This window comes from Scyliorhinus torazame, chromosome 14 (assembly GCF_047496885.1).
Source record: "Scyliorhinus torazame isolate Kashiwa2021f chromosome 14, sScyTor2.1, whole genome shotgun sequence".
Classification (NCBI taxonomy): Eukaryota; Metazoa; Chordata; class Chondrichthyes; order Carcharhiniformes; family Scyliorhinidae; genus Scyliorhinus; species Scyliorhinus torazame.
Window position 1 is genome coordinate 224,515,925 of NC_092720.1, and position 25,415 is coordinate 224,541,339.

The 25,415-nt window shown below is 43.7% G+C and overlaps 1 protein-coding gene across 3 annotated transcripts in view; it reads left to right on the forward strand.

Moving 5' to 3' along the window:
- Positions 1-18,120, forward strand: part of LOC140390587 (uncharacterized) — a 93,022-nt gene extending 74,902 nt beyond the window's left edge. For all 3 annotated transcript variants that reach the window (XM_072475790.1, XM_072475791.1, XM_072475792.1), the window contains one exon: positions 17,833-18,120. The gene's annotated coding sequence lies outside the window, so the exon portion shown is untranslated. The remainder of the gene's footprint in view (positions 1-17,832) is intronic.
- Positions 18,121-25,415: the final 7,295 nt, after the last annotated feature.

Consider the following 25,415-nt stretch of genomic DNA (forward strand, 5'->3'; position numbering starts at 1 on the left):
CGGTACCAGAGTGTAATGTTATATCACACAGTGCAGTACCAGAGTGTAATGTTATATCACACAGTGCAGTACCAGAGTGTAATGTTATATCACACAGTGCGGTACCAGAGTGTAATGTTATATGACACAGTGCGGTACCAGAGTGTAATGTTATATCACACAGTGCAGTACCAGAGTGTAATGTTATATCACACAGTGCGGTACCAGAGTGTAATGTTATATCACACAGTGCGGTACCAGAGTGTAATGTTATATCACACAGTGCAGTACCAGAGGGTAATGTTATATCACACAGTGCGGTACCAGAGTGTAATGTTATATCACACAGTGCGGTACCAGAGTGCAATGTTATATCACACAGTGCAGTACCAGAGTGTAATGTTATATCACACACTGCGGTACCAGAGTGTAATGTTATATCACACAGTGCAGTACCAGAGTGTAATGTTATATCACACAGTGCAGTACCAGAGTGTAATGTTATATCACACAGTGCGGTACCAGAGTGTAATGTTATATCACACAGTGCGGTACCAGAGTGTAATGTTATATCACACAGTGCGGTACCACAATGTAATGTTATATCACACAGTGCGGTACCAGAGTGTAATGTTATATCACACAGTGCGGTACCACAATGTAATGTTATATCACACAGTGCGGTACCAGAGTGTAATGTTATATCACACAGTGCGGTACCAGAGTGTAATGTTATATCACACAGTGCGGTACCAGAGTGTAATGTTATAACACACAGTGCGGTACCACAATGTAATGTCATATCACACAGTGCGGTACCAGAGTGTAATATTATATCACACAGTGCGGTACCAGAGTGTAATGTTATATCACACAGTGCAGTACCAGAGTGTAATGTTATATCACACAGTGCGGTACCAGAGTGTAATGTTATATCACACAGTGCGGTACCAGAGTGTAATGTTATATCACACAGTGCGGTACCAGAGTGTAATGTTATATCACACAGTGCGGTACCAGATGTAATGTTATATCACACAGTGCGGTACCAGAGTGTGATGTTATATCACACAGTGCGGTACCAGAGTGTAATGTTATATCACACAGTGCAGTACCAGAGTGTAATGTTATATCACACAGTGCGGTACCAGAGTGTAATGCTATATCACACAGTGCAGTACCAGAGTGTAATGTTATATTACACAGTGCAGTACCAGAGTGTAATGTTATATCACACAGTGCAGTACCAGAGTGTAATGTTATATCACACAGTGCAGTCCCAGAGTGTAATGTTACATCACACAGTGCGGTACCAGAGTGTAATGTTATATCACACAGTGCGGTACCAGAGTGTAATGTTATATCACACAGTGCGGTACCATAGTGTATTGTTATATCACACAGTACGGTACCAGAGTGTAATGTTATATCAGACATGGCAGTACCAGAGTGTAATGTTATATCACACAGTGCAGTCCCAGAGTGTAATGTTACTTCACACAGTGCAGTACCAGAGTGTAATGTTATATCACACAGTGCGGTACCAGAGTGTAATGTTATATCACACAGTGCGGTACCAGAGTCTAATGTTATATCACACAGTGCGGTACCAGAGTGTAATGTTATATCACACAGTGCGGTACCAGAGTGTAATGTTATATCACACAGTGCGGTACCAGAGTGTAATGTTATATCACACAGTGCGGTACCAGAGTGTAATGTTATATCACACAATGCGGTACCAGAGTGTAATGTTATATCACACAGTGCGGTACCAGAGTGTAATGTTATAACACACAGTACAGTACCAGAGTCTGGTGATATATCACACAGTGCGGTACCAGAGTGTAATGTTATATCACAAAGTGCAGTACCAGAGAGTAATGTTATATCACACAGTGCGGTACCAGAGTGTAATGTTATATCACACAGTGCGGTACCAGAGTGTAATGTTATATCACACAGTGCGGTACCAGAGTGTATTGTTATATCACACAGTGCTGTACCAGAGTGTAATGTTATATCACACAGTGCAGTACCAGAGTGTAATGTTATATCACACAGTGCGGTACTAGAGTGTAATGTTATATCACACAGTGCAGTACCAGAGTGTAATGTTAAATCACACAGTGCAGTACCAGAGTGTAATGTAATATCACACAGTGCGGTACCAGAGTGTAATGTTATATCACACAGTGCAGTACCAGAGTGTAATTTAATATCACACAGTGCGGTTCCAGAGTGTAATGTTATATCACACAGTGCGGTACCAGAGAGTAATGTTATATCACACAGGGCAGTACCAGAGTGTAATGTTATATCACACAGTGCAGTACCAGAGAGTAATGTTATATCACACAGTGCGGTACCAGAGTGTAATGTTATATCACACAGTGCAGTACCAGAGTGTAATGTTATATCACACAGTGCGGTACCAGAGTGTAATGTTATATCACACAGTGCGGTACCAGAGTGTAATGTTATATCACACAGTGCGGTACCAGAGTGTAATGTTATATCACAGTGCGGTACCAGAGTGTAATGTTATATCACACAGTGCGGTACCAGAGTGTAATGTTATATCACACAGTGCGGTACCAGAGTGTAATGTTATATCACACAGTGCGGTACCAGAGTGTAATGTAATATCACACAGTGCAGTACCAGAGTGTAATGTTATATCACACAGTGCAGTACCAGAGTGTAATGTTATATCACACAGTGCAGTACCAGAGTGTAATGTTATATCACTCAGTGCGGTAGCAGAGTGTAATGTTATATCACACAGTGCAGTACCAGAGGGTAATGTTATATCACTCAGTGCGGTACCAGAGTGTAATGTTATATCACACAGTGCAGTACCAGAGTGTAATGTTATATCACTCAGTGCGGTACCAGAGTGTAATGTTATATCACACAGTGCAGTACCAGAGTGTAATGTTATATCACACAGTGCGGTACCAGAGTGTAATGTTACATCACACAGTGCGGTACCAGCGTGTAATGTTATATCACACAGTGCGGTACCAGAGTGTAATGTTATATCACACAGTGCGGTACCAGAGTGTAATGTTATATCACACAGTGCGGTACCAGAGTGTAATGTTATATCACACAGTGCGGTACCAGAGTGTAATGTTATATCACACAGTGCGGTACCAGAGTGTAATGTTATATCACACAGGGCGGTACCAGAGTGTAATGTTATATCACACAGTGCAGTACCAGAGTGTAATGTTATATCACACAGTGCGGTACCAGAGTGTAATGTTATATCACACAGTGCGGTACCAGAGTGTAATGTTATATCACACGGTGCAGTATCAAAGTGTAATGTTATATCACACAGTGCGGTACCAGAGAGTAATGTTATATCATACAGTTCAGTACCAGAGTGTAATGTTATATCACACAGTGCGGTACCAGAGTGTAATGTTATATCACACAGTGCGGTACCAGAGTGTAATGTTATATCACACAGTGCGGTACCAGAGTGTAATGTTATATCACAGTGCGGTACCAGAGTGTAATGTTATATCACACAGTGCGGTACCAGAGTGTAATGTTATATCACACAGTGCGGTACCAGAGTGTAATGTTATATCACACAGTGCGGTACCAGAGTGTAATGTAATATCACACAGTGCAGTACCAGAGTGTAATGTTATATCACACAGTGCAGTACCAGAGTGTAATGTTATATCACACAGTGTAGTACCAGAGTGTAATGTTATATCACACAGTGCGGTACCAGAGTGTAATGTTATATCACACACTGCGGTACCAGAGTGTAATGTTATATCACACAGTGCAGTACCAGAGTGTAATGTTATATCACACAGTGCAGTACCAGAGTGTAATGTTATATCACTCAGTGCGGTAGCAGAGTGTAATGTTATATCACACAGTGCAGTACCAGAGTGTAATGTTATATCACTCAGTGCGGTACCAGAGTGTAATGTTATATCACACAGTGCAGTACCAGAGTGTAATGTTATATCACTCAGTGCGGTACCAGAGTGTAATGTTATATCACACAGTGCAGTACCAGAGTGTAATGTTATATCACACAGTGCGGTACCAGAGTGTAATGTTATATCACACAGTGCGGTACCAGAGTGTAATGTTATATCACACAGTGCGGTACCAGAGTGTAATGTTATATCACACAGTGCGGTACCAGAGTGTAATGTTATATCACACAGTGCGGTACCAGAGTGTAATGTTATATCACACAGTGCGGTACCAGAGTGTAATGTTATATCACACAGTGCGGTACCAGAGTGTAATGTTATATCACACAGGGCGGTACCAGAGTGTAATGTTATATCACACAGTGCAGTACCAGAGTGTAATGTTATATCACACAGTGCGGTACCAGAGTGTAATGTTATATCACACAGTGCGGTACCAGAGTGTAATGTTATATCACACGGTGCAGTATCAAAGTGTAATGTTATATCACACAGTGCGGTACCAGAGAGTAATGTTATATCATACAGTTCAGTACCAGAGTGTAATGTTATATCACACGGTGCAGTATAAGAGTGTAATGTTATATCACACAGTGCGGTACCAGAGTGTAATGTTATATCACACAGTGCGGTACCAGAGTGTAATGTTATATCACACAGTGCGGTAACAGAGTGTAATGTTATATCACACAGTGTAGTTCCAGAGTGTAATGTTATATCACACAGTGTGGTACCAGAGTGTAATGTTATATCACACAGTGCGGTACCAGAGTGTAATGTTATATCACACAGTGCAGTGCCAGAGTGTAATGTTATATCACACAGTGCGGTACCAGAGTGTAATGTTATATCACACGGCGCAGTATCAGAGTGTAATGTTATATCACACAGTGCGGTACCAGACTGTAATGTTATATCACACAGTGCAGTTTCGGAGTGTAATGTTACATCACACACTGCGGTACCAGAGTGTAATGTTATATCACAGTGCGGTACCAGAGTGTAATGTTATATCACACAGTGCGGTACCAGAGTGTAATGTTATATCACACAGTGCGGTACCAGAGTGTAATGTAATATCACACAGTGCAGTACCAGAGTGTAATGTTATATCACACAGTGCAGTACCAGAGTGTAATGTTATATCACACAGTGCAGTACCAGAGTGTAATGTTATATCACACAGTGCGGTACCAGAGTGTAATGTTATATCACACACTGCGGTACCAGAGTGTAATGTTATATCACACAGTGCAGTACCAGAGTGTAATGTTATATCACACAGTGCAGTACCAGAGTGTAATGTTATATCACTCAGTGCGGTACCAGAGTGTAATGTTATATCACACAGTGCAGTACCAGAGTGTAATGTTATATCACTCAGTGCGGTACCAGAGTGTAATGTTATATCACACAGTGCAGTACCAGAGTGTAATGTTATATCACTCAGTGCGGTACCAGAGTGTAATGTTATATCACACAGTGCAGTACCAGAGTGTAATGTTATATCACACAGTGCAGTACCAGAGTGTAATGTTATATCACACAGTGCAGTACCAGAGTGTAATGTTATATCACACAGTGCAGTACCAGAGTGTAATGTTATATCACACAGTGCGGTACCAGAGTGTAATGTTATATCACACAGTGCGGTACCAGAGTGTAATGTTATATCACACAGTGCGGTACCAGAGTGTAATGTTATATCACACAGTGCAGTACCAGAGTGTAATGTTATATCACACAGTGCAGTACCAGAGTGTAATGTTATATCACACAGTGCGGTACCAGAGTGTAATGTTATATGACACAGTGCGGTACCAGAGTGTAATGTTATATCACACAGTGCAGTACCAGAGTGTAATGTTATATCACACAGTGCAGTACCAGAGTGTAATGTTATATCACACAGTGCAGTACCAGAGTGTAATGTTATATCACACAGTGCGGTACCAGAGTGTAATGTTATATCACACACTGCGGTACCAGAGTGTAATGTTATATCACACAGTGCAGTACCAGAGTGTAATGTTATATCACACAGTGCAGTACCAGAGTGTAATGTTATATCACTCAGTGCGGTACCAGAGTGTAATGTTATATCACACAGTGCAGTACCAGAGTGTAATGTTATATCACTCAGTGCGGTACCAGAGTGTAATGTTATATCACACAGTGCAGTACCAGAGTGTAATGTTATATCACTCAGTGCGGTACCAGAGTGTAATGTTATATCACACAGTGCAGTACCAGAGTGTAATGTTATATCACACAGTGCAGTACCAGAGTGTAATGTTATATCACACAGTGCAGTACCAGAGTGTAATGTTATATCACACAGTGCAGTACCAGAGTGTAATGTTATATCACACAGTGCGGTACCAGAGTGTAATGTTATATCACACAGTGCGGTACCAGAGTGTAATGTTATATCACACAGTGCGGTACCAGAGTGTAATGTTATATCACACAGTGCAGTACCAGAGTGTAATGTTATATCACACAGTGCAGTACCAGAGTGTAATGTTATATCACACAGTGCGGTACCAGAGTGTAATGTTATATGACACAGTGCGGTACCAGAGTGTAATGTTATATCACACAGTGCAGTACCAGAGTGTAATGTTATATCACACAGTGCGGTACCAGAGTGTAATGTTATATCACACAGTGCGGTACCAGAGTGTAATGTTATATCACACAGTGCGGTACCAGAGTGTACTGTTATATCACACAGTGCAGTACCAGAGTGTAATGTTATATCACACAGTGCGGTACCAGAGTGTAATGTTATATCACACAGTGCGGTACCAGAGTGTAATGTTATATCACACAGTGCGGTACCAGAGTGTAATGTTATATCACACAGTGCGGTACCAGAGTGTAATGTTATATCACACAGTGCGGTACCAGAGTGTAATGTTATATCACACAGGGCGGTACCAGAGTGTAATGTTATATCACACAGTGCAGTACCAGAGTGTAATGTTATATCACACAGTGCGGTACCAGAGTGTAATGTTATATCACACAGTGCGGTACCAGAGTGTAATGTTATATCACACCCTGCAGTATCAGAGTGTAATGTTATATCACACAGTGCGGTACCAGAGAGTAATGTTATATCATACAGTTCAGTACCAGAGTGTAATGTTATATCACACGGTGCAGTATAAGAGTGTAATGTTATATCACACAGTGCGGTACCAGAGTGTAATGTTATATCACACAGTGCGGTACCAGAGTGTAATGTTATATCACACAGTGCGGTAACAGAGTGTAATGTTATATCACACAGTGTAGTTCCAGAGTGTAATGTTATATCACACAGTGCGGTACCAGAGTGTAATGTTATATCACACAGTGCGGTACCAGAGTGTAATGTTATATCACACAGTGCAGTGCCAGAGTGTAATGTTATATCACACAGTGCGGTACCAGAGTGTAATGTTATATCACACGGCGCAGTATCAGAGTGTAATGTTATATCACACAGTGCGGTACCAGAGTGTAATGTTATATCACACAGTGCAGTATCGGAGTGTAATGTTACATCACACACTGCGGTACCAGAGTGTAATGTTATATCACACAGTGCAGTACCAGAGTGTAATGTTATATCACACAGTGCGGTACCAGAGTGTAATGTTATATCACACAGTGCGGTACCAGAGTGTAATGTTATATCACACGGTGCAGTATCAGAGTGTAATGTTATATCACACAATGCGGTACCAGAGTGTAATGTTATATCACACAGTGCGGTACCAGAGTGTAATGTTTATCACACAGTGCAGTACCAGAGTGTAATGTTATATCACACAGTGCGGTACCAGACTGTAATGTTATATCACACAGTGCAGTACCAGAGTGTAATGTTACATCACACAGTGCAGTACCAGAGTGTAATGTTACATCACACAGTGCAGTACCAGAGTGTAATGTTATATCACACAGTGCAGTACCAGAGTGTAATGTTACATCACACAGTGCAGTACCAGAGTGTAATGTTATATCACACAGTGCAGTACCAGAGTGTAATGTTATATCACACAGTGCGGTACCAGAGTGTAATGTTATATCACACAGTGCGGTACCAGAGTGTAATGTTATATCACACAGTGCGGTACCAGAGTGTAATGTTATATCACACAGTGCGGTACCAGAGTGTAATGTTATATCACACAGTGCGGTACCAGAGTGTAATGTTATATCACACAGGGCGGTACCAGAGTGTAATGTTATATCACACAGTGCAGTACCAGAGTGTAATGTTATATCACACAGTGCGGTACCAGAGTGTAATGTTATATCACACAGTGCGGTACCAGAGTGTAATGTTATATCACACAGTGCAGTACCAGAGTGTAATGTTATATCACTCAGTGCGGTACCAGAGTGTAATGTTATATCACACAGTGCAGTACCAGAGTGTAATGTTATATCACACAGTGCAGTACCAGAGTGTAATGTTATATCACACAGTGCAGTACCAGAGTGTAATGTTATATCACACAGTGCAGTACCAGAGTGTAATGTTATATCACACAGTGCGGTACCAGAGTGTAATGTTATATCACACAGTGCGGTACCAGAGTGTAATGTTATATCACACAGTGCGGTACCAGAGTGTAATGTTATATCACACAGTGCAGTACCAGAGTGTAATGTTATATCACACAGTGCAGTACCAGAGTGTAATGTTATATCACACAGTGCGGTACCAGAGTGTAATGTTATATCACACAGTGCGGTACCAGAGTGTAATGTTATATCACACAGTGCAGTACCAGAGTGTAATGTTATATCACACAGTGCGGTACCAGAGTGTAATGTTATATCACACAGTGCGGTACCAGAGTGTAATGTTATATCACACAGTGCGGTACCAGAGTGTACTGTTATATCACACAGTGCAGTACCAGAGTGTAATGTTATATCACACAGTGCGGTACCAGAGTGTAATGTTATATCACACAGTGCGGTACCAGAGTGTAATGTTATATCACACAGTGCGGTACCAGAGTGTAATGTTATATCACACAGTGCGGTACCAGAGTGTAATGTTATATCACACAGTGCGGTACCAGAGTGTAATGTTATATCACACAGGGCGGTACCAGAGTGTAATGTTATATCACACAGTGCAGTACCAGAGTGTAATGTTATATCACACAGTGCGGTACCAGAGTGTAATGTTATATCACACAGTGCGGTACCAGAGTGTAATGTTATATCACACCCTGCAGTATCAGAGTGTAATGTTATATCACACAGTGCGGTACCAGAGAGTAATGTTATATCATACAGTTCAGTACCAGAGTGTAATGTTATATCACACGGTGCAGTATAAGAGTGTAATGTTATATCACACAGTGCGGTACCAGAGTGTAATGTTATATCACACAGTGCGGTACCAGAGTGTAATGTTATATCACACAGTGCGGTAACAGAGTGTAATGTTATATCACACAGTGTAGTTCCAGAGTGTAATGTTATATCACACAGTGCGGTACCAGAGTGTAATGTTATATCACACAGTGCGGTACCAGAGTGTAATGTTATATCACACAGTGCAGTGCCAGAGTGTAATGTTATATCACACAGTGCGGTACCAGAGTGTAATGTTATATCACACGGCGCAGTATCAGAGTGTAATGTTATATCACACAGTGCGGTACCAGAGTGTAATGTTATATCACACAGTGCAGTATCGGAGTGTAATGTTACATCACACACTGCGGTACCAGAGTGTAATGTTATATCACACAGTGCAGTACCAGAGTGTAATGTTATATCACACAGTGCGGTACCAGAGTGTAATGTTATATCACACAGTGCGGTACCAGAGTGTAATGTTATATCACACGGTGCAGTATCAGAGTGTAATGTTATATCACACAATGCGGTACCAGAGTGTAATGTTATATCACACAGTGCGGTACCAGAGTGTAATGTTTATCACACAGTGCAGTACCAGAGTGTAATGTTATATCACACAGTGCGGTACCAGACTGTAATGTTATATCACACAGTGCAGTACCAGAGTGTAATGTTACATCACACAGTGCAGTACCAGAGTGTAATGTTACATCACACAGTGCAGTACCAGAGTGTAATGTAATATCACACAGTGCAGTACCAGAGTGTAATGTTACATCACACAGTGCAGTACCAGAGTGTAATGTTATATCACACAGTGCAGTACCAGAGTGTAATGTTATATCACACAGTGCGGTACCAGAGTGTAATGTTATATCACACAGTGCGGTACCAGAGTGTAATGTTATATCACACAGTGCGGTACCAGAGTGTAATGTTAAATCACACAGTGCGGTACCAGAGTGTAATGTTATATCACACAGTGCGGTACCAGAGTGTAATGTTATATCACACAGGGCGGTACCAGAGTGTAATGTTATATCACACAGTGCAGTACCAGAGTGTAATGTTATATCACACAGTGCGGTACCAGAGTGTAATGTTATATCACACAGTGCGGTACCAGAGTGTAATGTTATATCACACCCTGCAGTATCAGAGTGTAATGTTATATCACACAGTGCGGTACCAGAGAGTAATGTTATATCATACAGTTCAGTACCAGAGTGTAATGTTATATCACACGGTGCAGTATAAGAGTGTAATGTTATATCACACAGTGCGGTACCAGAGTGTAATGTTATATCACACAGTGCGGTACCAGAGTGTAATGTTATATCACACAGTGCGGTACCAGAGTGTAATGTTATATCACACAGTGCAGTGCCAGAGTGTAATGTTATATCACACAGTGCGGTACCAGAGTGTAATGTTATATCACACGGCGCAGTACCAGAGTGTAATGTTATATCACACAGTGCGGTACCAGAGTGTAATGTTTATCACACAGTGCAGTACCAGAGTGTAATGTTATATCACACAGTGCGGTACCAGACTGTAATGTTATATCACACAGTGCAGTACCAGAGTGTAATGTTACATCACACAGTGCAGTACCAGAGTGTAATGTTACATCACACAGTGCAGTACCAGAGTGTAATGTTATATCACACAGTGCAGTACCAGAGTGTAATGTTACATCACACAGTGCAGTACCAGAGTGTAATGTTATATCACACAGTGCAGTACCAGAGTGTAATGTTATATCACACAGTGCGGTACCAGAGTGTAATGTTATATCACACAGTGCGGTACCAGAGTGTAATGTTATATCACACAGTGCGGTACCAGAGTGTAATGTTATATCACACAGTGCGGTACCAGAGTGTAATGTTATATCACACAGTGCGGTACCAGAGTGTAATGTTATATCACACAGGGCGGTACCAGAGTGTAATGTTATATCACACAGTGCAGTACCAGAGTGTAATGTTATATCACACAGTGCGGTACCAGAGTGTAATGTTATATCACACAGTGCGGTACCAGAGTGTAATGTTATATCACACCCTGCAGTATCAGAGTGTAATGTTATATCACACAGTGCGGTACCAGAGAGTAATGTTATATCATACAGTTCAGTACCAGAGTGTAATGTTATATCACACGGTGCAGTATAAGAGTGTAATGTTATATCACACAGTGCGGTACCAGAGTGTAATGTTATATCACACAGTGCGGTACCAGAGTGTAATGTTATATCACACAGTGCGGTAACAGAGTGTAATGTTATATCACACAGTGTAGTTCCAGAGTGTAATGTTATATCACACAGTGCGGTACCAGAGTGTAATGTTATATCACACAGTGCGGTACCAGAGTGTAATGTTATATCACACAGTGCAGTGCCAGAGTGTAATGTTATATCACACAGTGCGGTACCAGAGTGTAATGTTATATCACACGGCGCAGTATCAGAGTGTAATGTTATATCACACAGTGCGGTACCAGAGTGTAATGTTATATCACACAGTGCAGTATCGGAGTGTAATGTTACATCACACACTGCGGTACCAGAGTGTAATGTTATATCACACAGTGCAGTACCAGAGTGTAATGTTATATCACACAGTGCGGTACCAGAGTGTAATGTTATATCACACAGTGCGGTACCAGAGTGTAATGTTATATCACACGGTGCAGTATCAGAGTGTAATGTTATATCACACAATGCGGTACCAGAGTGTAATGTTATATCACACAGTGCGGTACCAGAGTGTAATGTTTATCACACAGTGCAGTACCAGAGTGTAATGTTATATCACACAGTGCGGTACCAGACTGTAATGTTATATCACACAGTGCAGTACCAGAGTGTAATGTTACATCACACAGTGCAGTACCAGAGTGTAATGTTACATCACACAGTGCAGTACCAGAGTGTAATGTTATATCACACAGTGCAGTACCAGAGTGTAATGTTACATCACACAGTGCAGTACCAGAGTGTAATGTTATATCACACGGTGCAGTATCAGAGTGTAATGTTATATCACACAATGCGGTACCAGAGTTTAATGTTATATCACACAGTGCGGTACCAGAGTGTAATGTTTATCACACAGTGCAGTACCAGAGTGTAATGTTATATCACACAGTGCGGTACCAGACTGTAATGTTATATCACACAGTGCAGTACCAGAGTGTAATGTTACATCACACAGTGCAGTACCAGAGTGTAATGTTACATCACACAGTGCAGTACCAGAGTGTAATGTTATATCACACAGTGCAGTACCAGAGTGTAATGTTATATCACACAGTGCGGTACCAGAGTGTAATGTTATATCACACAGTGCGGTACCAGAGTGTAATGTTATATCACACAGTGCAGTACCAGAGTGTAATGTTATATCACACAGTGCAGTACCAGAGTGTAATGTTATATCACACACTGCGGTGCCAGAGTGTAATGTTATATCACACAGTGCGGTACCAGAGTGTAATGTTATATCACACACTGCAGTACCAGAGTTTAATGTTATATCACACACTGCGGTACCAGACTGTAATGTTATATCACACACTGCGGTACCAGAGTGTAATGTTATTTCACACAGTGCGGAACCTGAGTGTAATGTAATATCACACAGCGCGGTACCAGAGTGTAATGTTATATCACACAGTGCGGTACCAGAGTGTAATGTTATATCACACAGTGCGGTACCAGTGTATAATGTTATATCACACAGTGCGGTACCAGAGTGAAATGTTGTATCACACAGTGCGGTACCAGAGTGTAATGTTATATCACACAGTGCAGTACCAGAGTGTAATGTTATATCACACAGCGCGGTACCAGAGTGTAATGTTATATCACACAGTGCGGTACCAGAGTGTAATGTTATATCACACAGTGCGGTACCAGAGTGTAATGTTATATCACACAGCGCAGTACCAGAGTGTAATGTTAGATCACACAGTGCAGTACCAGAGTGTAATGTTATATCACACAGTGCGGTACCAGAGTGTAATGTTTTATCACACAGTGCAGTACCAGAGTGTAATGTTATATCACACAGTGCGGTACCAGAGTGTAATGTTATATCACACAGTGCAGTACCAGAGTGTAATGTTATATCACACAGTGCGGTACCAGAGTGTAATGTTTTATCACACAGTGCAGTACCAGAGTGTAATGTTATATCACACAGTGCGGTACCAGAGTGTAATGTTATATCACACAGTGCGGTACCAGAGTGTAATGTTATATCACACAGTGCGGTACCAGAGTGTAATGTTATATCACACAGCGCAGTACCAGAGTGTAATGTTATATCACACAGTGCAGTACCAGAGTGTAATGTTATATCACACAGTGCGGTACCAGAGTGTAATGTTTTATCACACAGTGCAGTACCAGAGTGTAATGTTATATCACACAGTGCGGTACCAGAGTGTAATGTTATATCACACAGTGCAGTACCAGAGTGTAATGTTATATCACACACTGCGGTGCCAGAGTGTAATGTTATATCACACAGTGCGGTACCAGAGTGTAATGTTATATCACACACTGCAGTACCAGAGTTTAATGTTATATCACCCACTGCGGTACCAGACTGTAATGTTATATCACACACTGCGGTACCAGAGTGTAATGTTATATCACACAGTGCGGAACCAGAGTGTAATGTAATATCACACAGCGCGGTACCAGAGTGTAATGTTATATCACACAGTGCGGTACCAGAGTGTAATGTTATATCACACAGTGCGGTTCCAGTGTATAATGTTATATCACACAGTGCGGTACCAGGGTGTAATGTTGTATCACACAGTTCGGTACCAGAGTGTAATGTTATATCACACAGTGCGGTACCAGAGTGTAATGTTGTATCACACAGTGCGGTACCAGAGTGTAATGTTATATCACACAGTGCAGTACCAGAGTGTAATGTTATATCACACAGTGCTGTACCAGAGTGTAATGTTATATCACACAGTGCGGTACCATGGTGTAATGTTATATCACACAGTGCGGTACCAGAGTGTAATGTTATATCACACAGTGTGGTACCAAAGTGTAATGTTATATCACACAGTGCGGTACCAGAGTGTAATGTTATATCACACAGTGCGGTACCAGAGTGTAATGTTATATCACACAGTGCAGTACCAGAGTGTAATGTTATATCACACAGTGCGGTACCAGAGTGTAATGTTATATCACACAGTGCGGTACCAGAGTGTAATGTTATATCACACACTGCGGTACCAGAGTGTAATGTTATATCACACAGTGCAGTACCAGAGTGTAATGTTATATCACACAGTGCGGTACCAGAGTGTAATGTTATATCACACAGTGCGGTACCAGAGTGTAATGTTATATCACACAGTGCGGTACCACAATGTAATGTTATATCACACAGTGCGGTACCAGAGTGTAATGTTATATCACACAGTGCGGTACCACAATGTAATGTTATATCACACAGTGCGGTACCAGAGTGTAATGTTATATCACACAGTGCGGTACCAGAGTGTAATGTTATATCACACAGTGCGGTACCAGAGTGTAATGTTATATCACACAGTGCGGTACCACAATGTAATGTCATATCACACAGTGCGGTACCAGAGTGTAATGTTATATCACACAGTGCGGTACCAGAGTGTAATGTTATATCACACAGTGCAGTACCAGAGTGTAATGTTACAGCACACAGTGCAGTACCAGAGTGTAATGTTATATCACACAGTGCGGTACCAGAGTGTAATGTTATAGCACACAGTGCAGTACCAGAGTGTAATGTTATATCACACAGTGCGGTACCAGAGTGTAATGTTATATCACACAGTGCGGTACCAGAGTGTAATGTTATATCACACAGTGCGGTACCAAAGTATAATGTTATATCACACAGTGCGGTACCAGAGTGTAATGTTATATCACACAGTGCGGTACCAGAGTGTAATGTTATATCACACAGTGCGGTACCAGAGTGTAATGTTATATCACACAGTGCGGTACCAAAGTGTAATGTTATATCACACAGTGCGGTACCAGAGTGTAATGTTATATCACACAGTGCGGTACCAGAGTGTAATGTTATATCACACAGTGCGGTACCAGAGTGTAATGTTATATCACACAGTGCGGTACCAGAGTGTAATGTTATATCACACAGTGCGGTACCAGAGTGTAATGTTATATCACACAGTGCGGTACCAAAGTGTAATGTTATATCACACAGTGCGGTACCAGTGTGTAATGTTATATCACACAGTGCGGTACCAGAGTGTAATGTTATATCACACAGTGCGGTACCAGAGTGTAATGCTATATCACACAGTGCAGTACCAGAGTGTAATGTTATATTACACAGTGCAGTACCAGAGTGTAATGTTATATCACACAGTGCAGTACCAGAGTGTAATGTTATATCACACAGTGCAGTCCCAGAGTGTAATGTTACATCACACAGTGCGGTACCAGAGTGTAATGTTATATCACACAGTGCGGTACCAGAGTGTAATGTTATATCACACAGTGCGGTACCATAGTGTATTGTTATATCACACAGTGCGGTACCAGAGTGTAATGTTATATCAGACAGTGCAGTACCAGAGTGTAATGTTATATCACACAGTGCAGTCCCAGAGTGTAATGTTACTTCACACAGTGCAGTACCAGAGTGTAATGTTATATCACACAGTGCGGTACCAGAGTGTAATGTTATATCACACAGTGCGGTACCAGAGTCTAATGTTATATCACACAGTGCGGTACCAGAGTGTAATGTTATATCACACAGTGCGGTTCCAGAGTGTAATGTTATATCACACAGTGCGGTACCAGAGTGTAATGTTATATCACACAGTGCGGTACCAGAGTGTAATGTTATATCACACAGTGCGGTACCAGAGTGTAATGTTCTATCAAACAGTGCGGTACCAGAGTGTAATGTTATATCACACAGTGCGGTACCAGAGTGTAATGTTATATCACACAGTGCGGTACCAGAGTGTAATGTTATATCACACAGTGCGGTACCAGAGTGTAATGTTATATCACACAGTGCGGTACCAGAGTGTAATGTTATATCACAGTGCGGTACCAGAGTGTAATGTTATATCACACAGTGCGGTACCAGAGTGTAATGTTATATCACACAGTGCAGTACCAGAGTGTAATGTTATATCACACAGTGCGGTACCAGAGTGTAATGTAATTTCACACAGTGCGGTACCAGAGTGTAATGTTATATCACACAGTGCAGTACCAGAGTGTAATGTTATATCACACAGTGCAGTACCAGAGTGTAATGTTATATCACACAGTGCGGTACCAGAGTGTAATGTTATATCACACACTGCGGTACCAGAGTGTAATGTTATATCACACAGTGCAGTACCAGAGTGTAATGTTATATCACACAGTGCAGTACCAGAGTGTAATGTTATATCACTCAGTGCGGTACCAGAGTGTAATGTTATATCACACAGTGCAGTACCAGAGTGTAATGTTATATCACTCAGTGCAGTACCAGAGTGTAATGTTATATCACACAGTGCAGTACCAGAGTGTAATGTTATATCACACAGTGCGGTACCAGAGTGTAATGTAATTTCACACAGTGCAGTACCAGAGTGTAATGTTATATCACACAGTGCAGTACCAGAGTGTAATGTTATATCACACAGTGCAGTACCAGAGTGTAATGTCATATCACACAGTGCGGTACCAGAGTGTAATGTTATATCACACACTGCGGTACCAGAGTGTAATGTTATATCACACAGTGCAGTACCAGAGTGTAATGTTATATCACACAGTGCAGTACCAGAGTGTAATGTTATATCACACAGTGCAGTACCAGAGTGTAATGTTATATCACTCAGTGCGGTACCAGAGTGTAATGTTATATCACACAGTGCAGTACCAGAGTGTAATGTTATATCACACAGTGCAGTACCAGAGTGTAATGTTATATCACACAGTGCGGTACCAGAGTGTAATGTTATATCACACAGTGCGGTACCAGAGTGTAATGTTATATCACACAGTGCGGTAGCAGAGTGTAATGTTATATCACACAGTGCGGTACCAGAGTGTAATGTTATATCACACAGTGCGGTACCAGAGTGTAATGTTATATCACACAGGGCGGTACCAGAGTGTAATGTTATATTACACAGTGCAGTACCAGTGTGTAATGTTATATCACACAGTGCGGTACCAGAGTGTAATGTTATATCACACAGTGCGGTACCAGAGTGTAATGTTATATCACACAGTGCAGTACCAGAGTGTAATGTTATATCACACAGTGCGGTACCAGAGTGTAATGTTAAATCACACAGTGCAGTACCAGAGTGTAATGTTATATCACACAGTGCAGTACCAGAGTGTAATGTTATATCACACAGTGCGGTACCAGAGCGTTATGTTATATGTGTAACTGACCCCTGCCTTTGTCTTGTTTTACAGACAGTTTAATCGGAGCTGGAAGTAGCTCCCGGCCCTCGTGTCTGACGATCTCTCTCCTGTAAGACCTTTCTTTGATACAGAATGATGCATTTAAACAAAGGTTAATTCCAGGAGCTGTAATAAACTGTACAGAACATCCGCCTTGGATAAAACCTCCTCCTGTTACGAAGCAGCACTCGTACCTACATCGACAAACTGAATCCCTGCAGAAGACAACCTGGAAATGGATCAATGCAGCTTCAATCTTTATTCAAAATCACTAAACTATCACTTCCACAAAATACAAATGGTGAAGGAACTAATAACAGTGGGGTCACTGCACAGTGAATTACAGTGGGATCACTCTGCACAGTGAATTACAGTGGTATCACTGCACAGTGAATTACAGCGGGGTCACTCTGCACAGTGAATTACAGCGGGGTCACTCTGCACAGTGAATTACAGTGGTATCACTGCACAGTGAATTACAGCGGGGTCACTCCGCACAGTGAATTACAGTGGGGTCACTCTGCACAGTGAATTACAGTGGGATCACTCTGCACAGTGAATTACACTGGGGTCACTCTGCACAGTGAATTACAGTGGTATCACTGCACAGTGAATTACAGCGGGGTCACTCCGCACAGTGAATTACAGCGGGGTCACTCTGCACAGTGAATTACAGCGGGGTCACTCTGCACAGTGAATTACAGTGGTATCACTGCACAGTGAATTACAGCGGGGTCACTCCGCACAGTGAATTACAGTGGGGTTACTCTGCACAGTGAATTACAGTGGTATCACTGCACAGTGAATTACAGTGGGATCACTCTGCACAGTGAATTACAGTGGGGTCACTCTGCACAGTGAATTACAGTGGGATCACTCTGCACAGTGAATTACAGTGGGGTCACTCTGCACAGTGAATTACAGTGGGGTCACTCTGCACAGTGAATTACAGTGGGGTCACTCTACACAGTGAATTACAGTAGGGTCGCTCTGCACAGTGAATTACAGTGGGGTCACTCTGCACAGTGAATTACAGCAGGGTCACTCTGCACAGTGAATTACAGTGTGGTCACTGCACGGTGAATTACAGTAGGGTCACCCTGCACAGTGAATTACAGTGGGGTCACTCTGCACAGTGAATTACAGTGGGGTCACTTCACTGTGAATTACAGTGGGGTCACTCTGTACAGTGAATTACAGTGGGGTCACTGCACAGTGAATTACAGTGGGGTCACTGCACAGTGAATTACAGTGGGGTCACCCTGCACAGTGAATTACAGTGGGGTCACTCTGCGCAGTGAATTACAGTGGGATCACTCTGCAAAGTTAATTACAGTGGGGTGACTCTGCACAGTGAATTACAGGGGGTCACTCTGCACAGTGAATTACAGTGGGGTCACTCTGCACAGTGAATTACAGTGGGGTAACTCTACACAGTGAATTACAGTGGGGTCGCTCTGCACGGTGAATTACAGTGGGGACACTCTGCACAGTGAATTACAGCGGGGTCACTCTGCACAGTGAATTACAGTGGGGTCACTCTGCACAGTGAATTACAGTGGGGTCATTCTGCACAGTGAATTACAGTGCGGTAACTGCAGAGCGAATTACAGTGGGGTCACTGCACAGTGAATTACAGTGGGGTCACACTGCACAGTGAATTACAGTGGGGTCAATTGGCACAGTGAATTACAGTGGGGTCACTCTGCACGGTGAATTATAGTGGGGTCACTCTGCACAGTGAATTAAAGTGGGATCACTCTGCAGAGCATATTACAGTGGGGTCACTCTGCGAAGTGAATTACAGTGGGAACACTCTGCACAGTGAATTACAGTGGGGTCACTGCACAGTGAATTACAGTGGGGTCACTGCACAGTGAATTACAGTGGGGTCACTCTGCACAGTGAATTACAGTGGGGTCACTCTGCACAGTGAATTACAGTGGGGTCGCTCTGCACAGTGAATTACAGTGGGGTCACTCTGCACAGTGAATTACAGTGTGGTCACTGCACGGTGAATTACAGTGGGGTCACTCTGCACAGTGAATTACAGTGGGGTCACTCGGCACAGTGAATTACAGTGGGGTCACTGCACAGTGAATTACAGTGGGGTCACTCTGCACAGTGAATACAGTGGGGTCACTGCACAGTGAATTACAGTGGGGTCACTGCACAGTGAATTACAGTGGCGTGACACTGCACAGTGAATTACAGTAAGGTCACTCTTCACAGTGAATTGGAGTGGTGTCACTATGCACAGTGAATTACAGTGGGGTCTCTCTGCACAGTGAATTACAGTGGTGTCACTCTGCACAGCGAATTACAGTGGAGTCACTCTGTACAGTGAATAACAGTGGGGTCACTGCACAGTGAAGTACAGTGGGATCACCCTGCACAGTGAATTACAGCGGGATCACTGCACAGTGAATTACAGCGGGGTCACTGCACAGTGAATTACAGTGGGGTCACTCTGCACAGTGAATTACAGTGGTGTCACCCTGCACAGTGCATTACAGTGGGGTCACTCTGCACAGTGAATTACAGTGGGGCCACTGCACAGTGAATTACAGTGGGGTCACTCTGCACAGTGAATTACAGTGGGGTCACTGCACAGTGAATTACAGTGGGGTCACTCTGCACAGTGAATTAGAGTGGGGTCACTCTGCACAGTGAATTAAAGTGGGATCACTCTGCAGAGCGAATTACAGTGGGGTGACTCTGCGCAGTGAATTACAGTGGGATCACTCTGCACAGTGAATTACAGTGGGGTCACTGCACAGAGAATTACAGTGGGGTCACTGCACAGTGAATTACAGTGGGGTCACTCTGCTCAGTGAACTACAGTGGGGTCACTCTACACAGTGAATTACAGTGGGGTCGCTCTGCACAGTGAATTACAGTGGGGTCACTCTGCACAGAGAATTACAGTGTGGTCACTGCACGGTGAATTACAGTGGGGTCACTCGCCACAGTGAATTACAGTGGGGTCACTCGGCACAGTGAATTACAGTGGGGTCACTGCACAGTGAATTACAATGGGGTCACTCTGCACAGTGAATACAGTGGGGTCACTGCACAGTGAATTACAGTGGGGTCACTCTGCACAGTGAATTACAGTGGGTCCACTGCACAGTGAATTAAAGTGGGGTCACTCTGCACAGTGAATTACAGTGGGGTCACTGCATAGTGAATTACAGTGGGGTCGCTCTGCACAGTGAATTAAAGTGGGATCACTCTGCAGAGCGAATTACAGTGGGGTGACTCTGCGCAGTGAATTACAGTGGGATCACTCTGCACAGTGAATTACAGTGGGGTCACTGCACAGTGAATTACAGTGGGGTCACTGCACAGTGAATTACAGTGGGGTCACTCTGCACAGTGAATTACAGTGGGGTCACTCTGCACAGTGAATTACAGTGGGGTCACTCTGCACAGTGAATTACAGTGTGGTCACTGCACGGTGAATTACAGTGGGGTCACTCTGCACAGTGAATTACAGTGGGGTCACTCGGCACAGTGAATTACAGTGGGGTCACTGCACAGTGAATTACAATGGGGTCACTCTGCACAGTGAATACAGTGGGGTCACTGCACAGTGAATTACAGTGGGGTCACTGCACAGTGAATTACATTGGCGTGACACTGCACAGTGAATTACAGTGAGGTCACTCTTCACATTGAATTATAGTGGTGTCACTATGCACAGTGAATTACAGTGGGGTCACTGCACGGTGAATTACAGTGGGCTCACTCTGCACAGTGAATTACAGTGGGGTCACTCGGCACAGTGAATTACAGTGGGGTCACTGCACAGTGAATTACAATGGGGTCACTCTGCACAGTGAATACAGTGGGGTCACTGCACAGTGAATTACAGTGGGGTCACTGCACAGTGAATTACAGTGGCGTGACACTGCACAGTGAATTACAGTGAGGTCACTCTTCACATTGAATTATAGTGGTGTCACTATGCACAGTGAATTACAGTGGGGTCTCTCAGCACAGTGAATTACAGTGGTTTCACTCTGCACAGCGAATTACTGTGGAGTCACTCTGTACAGTGAATAACAGTGGGGTCACTGCACAGTGAAGTACAGTGGGATCACCCTGCACAGTGAATTACAGCGGGATCACTGCACAGTGAATTACAGCGGGGTCACTGCACAGTGAATTACAGTGGGGTCACTCTGCACAGTGAATTACAGTGGGGTCACCCTGCACAGTGCATTACAGTGGGGTCACTCTGCACAGTGAATTACAGTGGGGCCACTGCACAGTGAATTACAGTGGGGTCACTCTGCACAGTGAATTACAGTGGGGTCACTGCACAGTGAATTACAGTGGGGTCACTCTGCACAGTGAATTCCAGTGGGGTCACTGCACAGTGAATTACAGTGGGGTCACTGCACAGTGAATTACAGTGGGGTCACTGCACAGTGAATTACAGTGGGGTCAGTGAATTACAGTGGGGTCACTGCACAGTGAAATACAGTGGGGTCACTGCACAGTGAATTACAGTAGGGTCACTTTGCACAGTGAATTACAGTTGGGTCACTCTGCACAGTGAATTACAGTGGGGTCACTCGGCACAGTGAATTACAGTGGAGTCACTCTGCACAGTGAATTACAGTGGGGTCACTCGGCACAGTGATTTACAGTGGGGTCACTGCACAGTGAATTACAGTGGGGTCACTCTGCACAGTGAATTACAGTGGGGTCACTCTGCACAGTGAATTACAGTGGTGTCACTCGGCACAGTGATTTACAGTGGGGTCACTGCACAGTGAATTACAGTGGGGTCACTCTGCACAGTGAATTACAGTGGGGTCACTCTGCACAGTGGATTACAGTGGGATCACTCTGCAGAGCGAATTACAGTGGGGTCACTCTGCGCAGTGAATTACAGTGGGGTCACTCTACACAGTGAATTACAGTAGGGTCACTCTGCACAGTGAATTACAGTGGGGTCACTGCAGAGCGAATTACAGTGGGGTCACTGCACAGTGAATTACAGTGGGGTCACTCTGCACAGTGAATTACAGTGGGGTCACTCGGCACAGTGGATTACAGTGGGATCACTCTGCAGAGCGAATTACAGTGGGGTCACTCTGCGCAGTGAATTACAGTGGGGTCACTCTACACAGTGAATTACAGTAGGGTCACTCTGCACAGTGAATTACAGTGGGGTCACTGCAGAGCGAATTACAGTGGGGTCACTGCACAGTGAATTACAGTGGGGTCACTCTGCACAGTGAATTACAGTGGGGTCACTCGGCACAGTGAATTACAGTGGGGTCACTGCACAGTGAATTACAGTGGCGTGACACTGCACAGTGAATTACAGTGAGGTCACTCTTCACATTGAATTATAGTGGTGTCACTATGCACAGTGAATTACAGTGGGGTCTCTCAGCACAGTGAATTACAGTGGTTTCACTCTGCACAGCGAATTACTGTGGAGTCACTCTGTACAGTGAATAACAGTGGGGTCACTGCACAGTGAAGTACAGTGGGATCACCCTGCACAGTGAATTACAGCGGGATCACTGCACAGTGAATTACAGCGGGGTCACTGCACAGTGAATTACAGTGGGGTCACTCTGCACAGTGAATTACAGTGGGGTCACCCTGCACAGTGCATTACAGTGGGGTCACTCTGCACAGTGAATTACAGTGGGGCCACTGCACAGTGAATTACAGTGGGGTCACTCTGCACAGTGAATTACAGTGGGGTCACTGCACAGTGAATTACAGTGGGGTCACTCTGCACAGTGAATTACAGTGGGGTCACTGCACAGTGAATTACAGTGGGGTCACTGCACAGTGAATTACAGTGAGGTCACTGCACAGTGAATTACAGTGGGGTCAGTGAATTACAGTGGGGTCACTGCACAGTGAAATACAGTGGGGTCACTGCACAGTGAATTACAGTAGGGTCACTTTGCACAGTGAATTACAGTTGGGTCACTCTGCACAGTGAATTACAGTGGGGTCACTCGGCACAGTGAATTACAGTGGAGTCACTCTGCACAGTGAATTACAGTGGGGTCACTCGGCACAGTGATTTACAGTGGGGTCACTGCACAGTGAATTACAGTGGGGTCACTCTGCACAGTGAATTACAGTGGGGTCACTCTGCACAGTGAATTACAGTGGTGTCACTCTGTACAGTGAATTACAGTGGGGTCACTCTGCACAGTGGATTACAGTGGGATCACTCTGCAGAGCGAATTACAGTGGGGTCACTCTGCGCAGTGAATTACAGTGGGGTCACTCTACACAGTGAATTACAGTAGGGTCACTCTGCACAGTGAATTACAGTGGGGTCACTGCAGAGCGAATTACAGTGGGGTCACTGCACAGTTAATTACAGTGGGGTCACTCTGCACAGTGAATTACAGTGGGGTCACTCGGCACAGTGAATTACAGTGGGGTCACTCTGCACAGTGAATCACAGTGGGGTCACTCTGCACAGTGAATTACAGTGGGATCACTCTGCAGAGCGAATTACAGTGGGGTCACTCGGCGCAGTGAATTACAGTGGGATCACTCTGCACAGTGAATTACAGTGGGGTCACTGTACTGTGAATTACAGTGGGGTCACTCTGAACAGTGAATTAGAGTTGGGTCACTTTGCACAGTGCATTACAGTGGGGTCACTCTACACAGTGAATTACAGTGGGGTTGCTCTGCACAGTGAATTACAGTGGGGCCACTCTGCACAGTGAATTACAGTGTGGTCACTGCATGGTGAAGTACAGCGGCGTCACTGCACAGTGAATTACAGTGGGGTCACTCTGCACAGTGAATACAGTGGGGTCACTGCACAGTGAATTACAGTGGGGTCACTGCACAGTGAATTACAGTGGCGTGACACTGCACAGTGAATTATAGTGAGGTTACTCTGCACAGTGAATTACAGTGGTGTCACTCTGCACAGTGAATTACAGTGGGGTCACTCTGCACAGTGAATTACAGTGGTGTCACTCTGCACAATGAATTACACTGGAGTCACTCTGTACAGTGAATTACAATGGGGTCACTGCACAGTGAATTACAGTGGGGTCACTCTGCACAGTGAATTACAGTGGGGTAACCCTGCACAGTGCATTTCAGTGGGGTCACTCTGCACAGTGAATTACAGTGGGGTCACTCTGCACAGTGAATTACAGTGGGGTCACTCTGCACATTGAATTACAGTGGGGTCACTTCACAGTGAATTACAGTGGGGTCACTCTGTACAGTGAATTACAGTGGGGTCACTGCACAGTGAATTACAGTGGGGTCACTGAACAGTGAATTACAGTGGGGTCACCCTGCACAGTGAATTACAGTGGGGTCACTCTGCACGGTGAATTACAGTGGGGTCACTCTGCACAGTGAATTACAGTGGGGTCACTCTACACAGTGAATTACAGTGGGGTCACTCTACACAGTTAATTACAGTGGGGTCACTGCACAGTGAATTACAGTGGGGTCGCTCTGCACAGTAAATTAGAGTGGGGTCGCTCTGCACAGTGAATTACAGTGGGGCCGCTCTGCACGGTGAATTACAGTGGGGTCACTCTGCACAGTGAATTACAGTGGGGTCACTC